Source organism: Felis catus, chromosome C2, assembly GCF_018350175.1.
Source record: "Felis catus isolate Fca126 chromosome C2, F.catus_Fca126_mat1.0, whole genome shotgun sequence".
NCBI classification, from domain to species: domain Eukaryota; kingdom Metazoa; phylum Chordata; class Mammalia; order Carnivora; family Felidae; genus Felis; species Felis catus.
Genome location: NC_058376.1, coordinates 64354368 through 64361553, shown reverse-complemented (window position 1 = coordinate 64361553; position 7186 = coordinate 64354368). Strand labels below are relative to the sequence as shown.

The 7186-nt window shown below is 39.0% G+C and overlaps 1 pseudogene; it reads right to left on the bottom strand.

Annotated features, from left to right (window-relative positions):
• Positions 1 to 3468: 3468 nt before the first annotated feature.
• LOC101087340 lies at positions 3469 to 6347 on the bottom strand (annotated as a pseudogene).
• Positions 6348 to 7186: the final 839 nt, after the last annotated feature.

Here is a 7186-nt window from a genome sequence, read left to right as displayed (position 1 = left end):
GTGTGTGTGTGTGTGTGTGTGTGTGTGTGAAGTGATCATCAGACTTGCACGGTGAAGCTTCAGTTTAGAAGACACATATAGCCTGAAATCCATTTGTTAGAAAATAATTATAAAAATAATAATGAAGTGTAAGATTTCTCCTTCAGGTCAGGAAAACTGAAACTGGATCTAATCTCTTACCTTAAACAATTAGAAAACTGAACAATACATATGAAACAGTGATTTTCAAAAATTGGACAGCAGTCAAGACAAAATAGTAAGATCTGAGAAAAGAGGATTAAATAAGGTAAGCTGTGTGATTACCTCCAATTTCACAATGAAGATAGTTTCCAGGATGAAGCACAGGGAGAGGATCTAGTGATTAACAAGACAGAATTCAGATGTCAGAGGCCAAAGTGCTAAAATTCATAGTGAAGAACACCAGAGAAAAGACCATTGCATACGCAGAGAGCTCCAGAGATTTGCAAAGGATTCTTCCAGAGACTTCAACTAAATACCAATTGGTGGTATTAAAATAAATGAAAAAAAAAATCAATATCCAAACTATAAACTTAACAAAGTCTGACATTGAATCAAAAGTGACCAGGCATGAAAGATGCAGAAAATAAAAACAATAATGAAGATAAAAAGTAATCAATAGAAACACAACCAGAAATAACAAATATGGGAGAATTAGCAGATAACATTGAATATGTGCTATAAATATTTACCATATGCTCAATGTGAAGAAGAAAACCTGAGGTTATTCAAGAGAGATATGGAAGATACAAAAATGGTCCAAATCCAGCTTTTAGAGATAAAATTTAGTCTTGTATAAGATGAAAAATACATAAGATGTGTTTAATGGCAGAATAGACATAGTGGAAGAAAAAAAACCAGTAATCTTGAAGACATGGCAATAGAAACTACCCAGAATGAAATTCAGAGAGAAAAAGGATTTTTTTTTTAAAAAAGGAGCAATGTGGCAGTGAGAAAACACCAAGCATTCTAACATGTGTAATTGGAGTCCCAGAAAGATTGGAGAGAAAGGGTAGGGAAGTTGAAGATATTTAAAGAAATACTGGCCAGTATTTTCCAATTCTGATAAAAGTCTAAAGCTATAGTTCCAAGAAACCCAGTAAACCTCTGTCAGAAGAAATCTATACCAAGACATATCATGACACAGTTGCATTAAACCAGTGATTACAGAGAAAGTCTTCAAAACTAGAGGTAGGAAAAAGTCCCATTTCACACAAAAGAAAAAAAATAACGACGGCACATTTCTCCTCAGAAATCAGAGAAGAGCACAACGTTATCTTTATAATAGAGAAAAAATTACCAACTTGGAATTATCTACCAAGTAAAAATGTATTTTGTAAGCAAAGGTGAAATAATTTTAAGATATAGAAAAGCTTAGAGTATAATCACCAGTAGACTACCACTATACTAGTCATCATTGTGACTATAAGAAATGTTAGAGAGAATCCCTTAGTGAGAAGAAAAAAATGCCCAATACAAATTAGATAAAATTACATAAAAGAATGAAAAGCATGAGAAATGGAAAATGTGTTGGTAAATGCAATATATTTTTTGTATTTTGTAAATTCCTTTAAAATATTAACTTTTTAAGGAAATAATAAAAATGTGTTGTGGGTTTTTAAGATAAGTAAAAGGAAAATGTATGACAATAGTACAAAGTTCAATAAGGGTGAAATGAAACGATGTCTTAACATTATTATATTACAGATTGGTATACTATTATCAATTGTATAGACTATGACAAGTTAGACTATGATAAATTAAATCCTAGTACAACCAGAATAGAGAGGTGTGTTTAGTAAGCCAATTAAGGAGATGAAATTGAATCATAAGGAACAGTTTGAGAGAAGTGTGAAAAACAGGAAAAAGGGAACAAGAACAGAAGGTAGGAAGACAGAAAATTAAACTCTACCATATCAATAATAAAGTTAAATTTAAGCAATCTAAAAATTCATTTGAAAGGCAGAGATTGTTAACTTGGTTAATAAAGCCAAAGCCCAACTACATGCTGTAATAAACCAACTTTAAATATAATCATAAAGATAGCTTAAAAGTAAAAGGATGAAAATAGATACACCATGCTAACAATAGCAGAAGAAAACTGAGAAGGCTATAATACTATAAGAAAGTAGATTTTAGAGTAGAATGTTACCAGGGATAAAGATCACTTCATAATGGTAAAGAAGTTAATTCAATTAAAGTGAATAACAATCCTAAATTTTTATGTTTCTAATAACTGAGATTCAAATTATATGAAACAAAAACTGACAGCTCTGAAAGAATTAAAGAAATCAACAATTATAGTTGGAAATTTCATTAATATTCCCACACCCACCCATGTACACCCCACTAACTGATAGAATAATAAAAGAAAATTATTAAGACTATAGAAGACATGAGCAGTGCAATTAACTATTTTGACCTAATTTACCCAATAACATTTTTTAAATACATAAAACATTTAATAAGAAACACCATATTCTAGGCCATAAAAAGAAATGCCAATAATGTTTTTAAATTTCACATAACACCAATTATTTACTCTGACCACAATGGACTTAAATTAGAAATCAATAAGAGAATGATATCTGGAAAATCCCCCAGTATTTAGAATCCAATCAACACACTCCTAAATAATCCACAGGTCAAAAAAATATCACAAGGGAATTTAGAAAGTATTTTTAAAATTAGGGATAGTTAAAACACATCATAGAAATATTTTGAGATGCAGCAAAAGCAGGGCTTAATGAGAATTTTGAAAACCCTAGGAATGGTTTTATTTTGTAGAGACTGACAAACTGATTCTAAAAGCTATTTGGAAAATCAAAGATTTAGAATATGCAGAACGATTTTGAAAATTATTAACAAACTTGAAATAGATAAAGTATTTTATTCAATACTTAATAGACTGCTACAGTTTTCTAGACATCATGGCTTTAGAATAAATGAATATTAGGTCATTGAAACAGCATAAAGAATCTCAAAATACACTCTAATATGTATAATTATTTGAATTTTTTTAACTACAAGATATTTTATTTGTAGGAAAAAACACATTTTTTAAATGTTTTATTTATTTATTTTGAGAGAGAGAAAGAGAGAAAGAAAGAATCACAAACAGGTTCCACACTGTAAGCACTGAACCTGACATAAGACTCAATCCTACGAACTGTGGGATCCTGACCTGAGCCTATATTGAGTCAGTTACTAAACTGAGCCATCCAAGTGCCCCCAAAACAGTTATTTTAAAAGAAAACAACAAGACAACAACCCAGCACCCAGATCTGAAAGATCTGTGTAAAACAGCAAGAAAAATGGACTTCACTAATGGCACCCACCCCAGCTGACTCTTGGTTGGGAAGATACCAAACGTGGTTGGTGGGTTCTGGAAGATGCACTGCTCCAAGAAAGGCTGTCCTCCCCCACTACCCATGATGGAGAGGGAGGACCTCAGTCCTGGAAGGGATCTACCAGCCTCCGTTTCCAAATATGTGCCCAAATCCACTATGGGGAGACCTGGTGAGCGTCAGGATTCTTGTCCCTGCTACCCAGCACATGTGTGGCTGAGGCCATATCAAATTCCTGCATCAGGTCTTCATTGAATGCCACAAAATAGCATTTGAGATGGCTGAAATCTGGTGTGGATGGTGGCAGATAGAGCCATACTCTATGTGGAAAATGTCCACAAGCAAGCACCTTTGCTCAGCACAGGTTCTCATCAGGAACCTTCTGCTTTCCCACTTTCACAGGGGAAGGCTTCCCTATCAGCTTGTTGCCTCCTTTGCTGTTGGGGCTCAGCCTCCCTCTTGCCTTCTTGGCATTGGTGGAGGGCTGCTTTGGGCAGGAGGGCCCAAAGCAGCCCTCCACCAATTTGGGGAGGCTGTGGAGGCCTTGCAAGACCCAGAATGAGGTACCCTCATTCTCTCCACTGCTGTCCCCTGTAGAGGAGCTCCCCTCCTGTCCAGCTGCCACAGTGAAGTCTACCCTCTCTTTAGACTGCCGGTGTAGCTCCTTGAATTGGGACCAGTTAGTGGCAGATTTCCAGTTCTTATCCTGCAGTGATGGAATCTGATGGAGATGATCCCCACAGCTGTGTGAGCCTCCTATTTGGAGAATTCAGCCCCTGCCATCTCCCACACAGCAGCTTTCTTTGGGTCTGGGGCGATGAAGTCAGGATAGTAGATCTTGTGTCCTTTTCATATCCTTCAGTACCAGCCCTTCCAACACCTCTCACATCACCCAATTTATCATGTTGGTCAAGTCTGAAGCTTTAGTGACTTTCTTCATTTGAGAACATGATCTGGTTGGGAATTTCAACCATGTTATCATGAAGAAACTTCTGCTGCTTGCACAGAGGCCTGTCCTTCAACTTGACATTGAAGTAGGTAAAATAAAAAACAAACAGGCAGACATTAGCATCCTGGAAGGCAGCTTTCTTACGCACTCCAGGAATCCCAAAGGGCAGAAGTTTGGCTGTCCTAGTGTTGATCAGGAGCACCTCAAAGTCTAAGATCATGTTGTGCCCCCAGGGAAAGCCTGGTGGATGTAGTCCTTAAGGTGGGCCACCTTGTGAGGCAAGACAGGATTCAATATGCGGCTGAAGTAGCTGAAGTGGTCCCCATTATTATGCTCCTGGACTCACTCCCCATCATACTTAATTTTAGACAGCATGCCATTAGAGCATGTCTTTATCACATGCTTGATGGACTTGCAGGCCTCAGCCAGCAAGGGCTGCACTGGCATCATCAGTGATGGCTGGATGCTCAGAGCTTATCTCTGGCCTGGCTCCTTCTCCACCTCCTGCTCATTGCAGAGGACCTGCTACACCACGTCCTGCAGGTTGTGTGATGCTTTATAGGCAACAGGAGTCAAGGGCATTGAACACATGTTTTGCACCCAAGTTCATCCTTGGGTTATGTTTGATCAACTTGATGATGCACTTAAGGTCATTGGCTGTGTACCTGGAGGCAGTGTCCTGCAGGGCCTGTTGCTGCTCATTCTCCTTGGTGAGCTTGGAGAGCTGAAGGAGGAAGTTGTCCACCTCTTGGATGTTAAGGAGACTCTTGGCACCTGGGAGGACAGACTTGCTCTGCTCAAAGAAGATTCTGGTTGTCTCTGATACCTAACCTGCTCTAGGTCTCATGCCATATCATTTGGGTTGCAGTGCAAAGTTAGGCTGAAAAGCTTTACAGTCTGCTTATTATTTAAGTTGCAAATACTCCTAATAACACCTGGCAGCAGCAGCTTAACTTTTAGGTACACGTCACTGTGGAAACCATCTCCTGCCAAACTTTTCCAAAGGAAGTTCTGGATGATCTGGGTCATCCTATTATAGCAAGGATTTTCAGCCACAGTGGTGCACAACTTCCAAAACTCACGTAGCAGATCATCCTTGTGCTGGGGATCCCATTTGCTTGAGGACAGACTTGCCTTAGGGGTCAAGCTCAAGTGGGCTTCCCCAGAGTTGTTGGGCTTGGATGAAAAACCAGAAAATTTCTGGGGATTGATATTGATGACAAATGAGGTACCTTTCATTGGAGATGTCACCTGGCCAGTGGCTGTCATCTTAGCCTGGACAACAGCTTTCTTTGGTGTGCTTATTGCCTTAGAAGACAGATCTACAATGTGTTGGCTTATCTGTTCCTTCTCATTATCTTCCAGCTTCTCCCAGCCTTCCAGCTTGTAAGGTCGTCAGTACTTTTTGTGGCAGCCTTGGTCCACTCCAGTTTCTCAAACGTGCATTTTTAAATGTGATACCACTTCTTCATATTCCTGCTGGACTCTGAAAAGGATTGAGCACCACTTTGCTGATCCAGCATACACTTTTCACAATCTTTTCCTTGCGTTTTCTGCAGCCAGCCATGCCACGCTTGGCATAGTCCACACAGAGCCATTGTTCAGCCATCTCACGGGCTGCTGCAGAGTCCCACATGCAACTTTGGCAAGAAAATAAGGCAGGTAGCACGTGGTCTTAGATTACCTTCCTGGAATGACAGAACAGGCTTTCATCTCTGCCCATGAAACAGATTTGTTTGTGACCAGTGGCTGAATTGTCTTATGTCAGACCAATGATGTTGTTCTCAGAATATGCACAGTTCTTTACAGCTGAGTGCAGGGAGCTTTGGTGGGAAGAGGATCTTGAAAGCCAAAATCCTATATCTCACAGAATGGTTGGGAAAATTAAAATAAGTCCATGGATGGGCTGGCCGGCGGGGGGGTGGTTCTGAACTCTCTGCCTTCCCCCTCCTCCAGTGCACACCGCAGGCCTCAGACCAGGCACCTGCAGGCCACGAGTGCCACTTCAGTTGTCTGTAGTCATTTGATTTCATTAATGGGGTTAAGGCAATTCAGTGAGGAAAATATACTTTTTCAAGAAACGGTGCTGGATATACAAATGCAAAAAAACAAAACAAAACAAAAAAACCTTCACTTCACACTAAATGTATTAATGTGGATCATAGAGCTAAATGTAAGATCCAAAATGACATGGGGGGCACCTGGGTGGCTCAGTTGGTTAAGCATCTGACTTCGGCTCACGTCATGATCTCACAGTCTGTGAGCTCGAGCCCCGCGTCAGGCTCTGTGCTGACAGCTCAGAGCCTGGAGCTTACTTCAGATTCTGTGTCTCCCTCTCTCTCTCTGGCCCTCCCCTGCTCATGCTCTGTCTCTCTCTCTGTCTCAAACAAACAAACAAACAAACAAACAAACAAAAATCACATCAAGATCTAAAATGACACTGAGTTTGGTGAAGACTTTTAGGTGAGAACTGAAAAGAATGTGCTATAAAAAATAATCCATTGTCATCAAAGTAGAATAATGCTTTTCAAAAGAAATTTAAGAAATCAAAAAGAACAACCATAGACTGTGAAAATATATTTATAAAACCTATGTCTAAAAACGGACTTAGGTCTAGAATACATGAAGCACACAACCCAGTAACAGTAAGACAAACAACAAAATGGGCGAAATATTTGAATAAACACTTTCCAGAGTAAATATATAGATAGAAAATAAGTACATGAAAAGATCATTAGTCGTTAGGACAATGCAAATTTAAATCACAATGAGATAATTGTATACACCCTGTGAAATAGATAAAATTGAAAAGGTTGTTCCTACCAAGTTTTAGCAGGGAATCAGAGCAACAGGAATTCTCATGTAGTGCTCG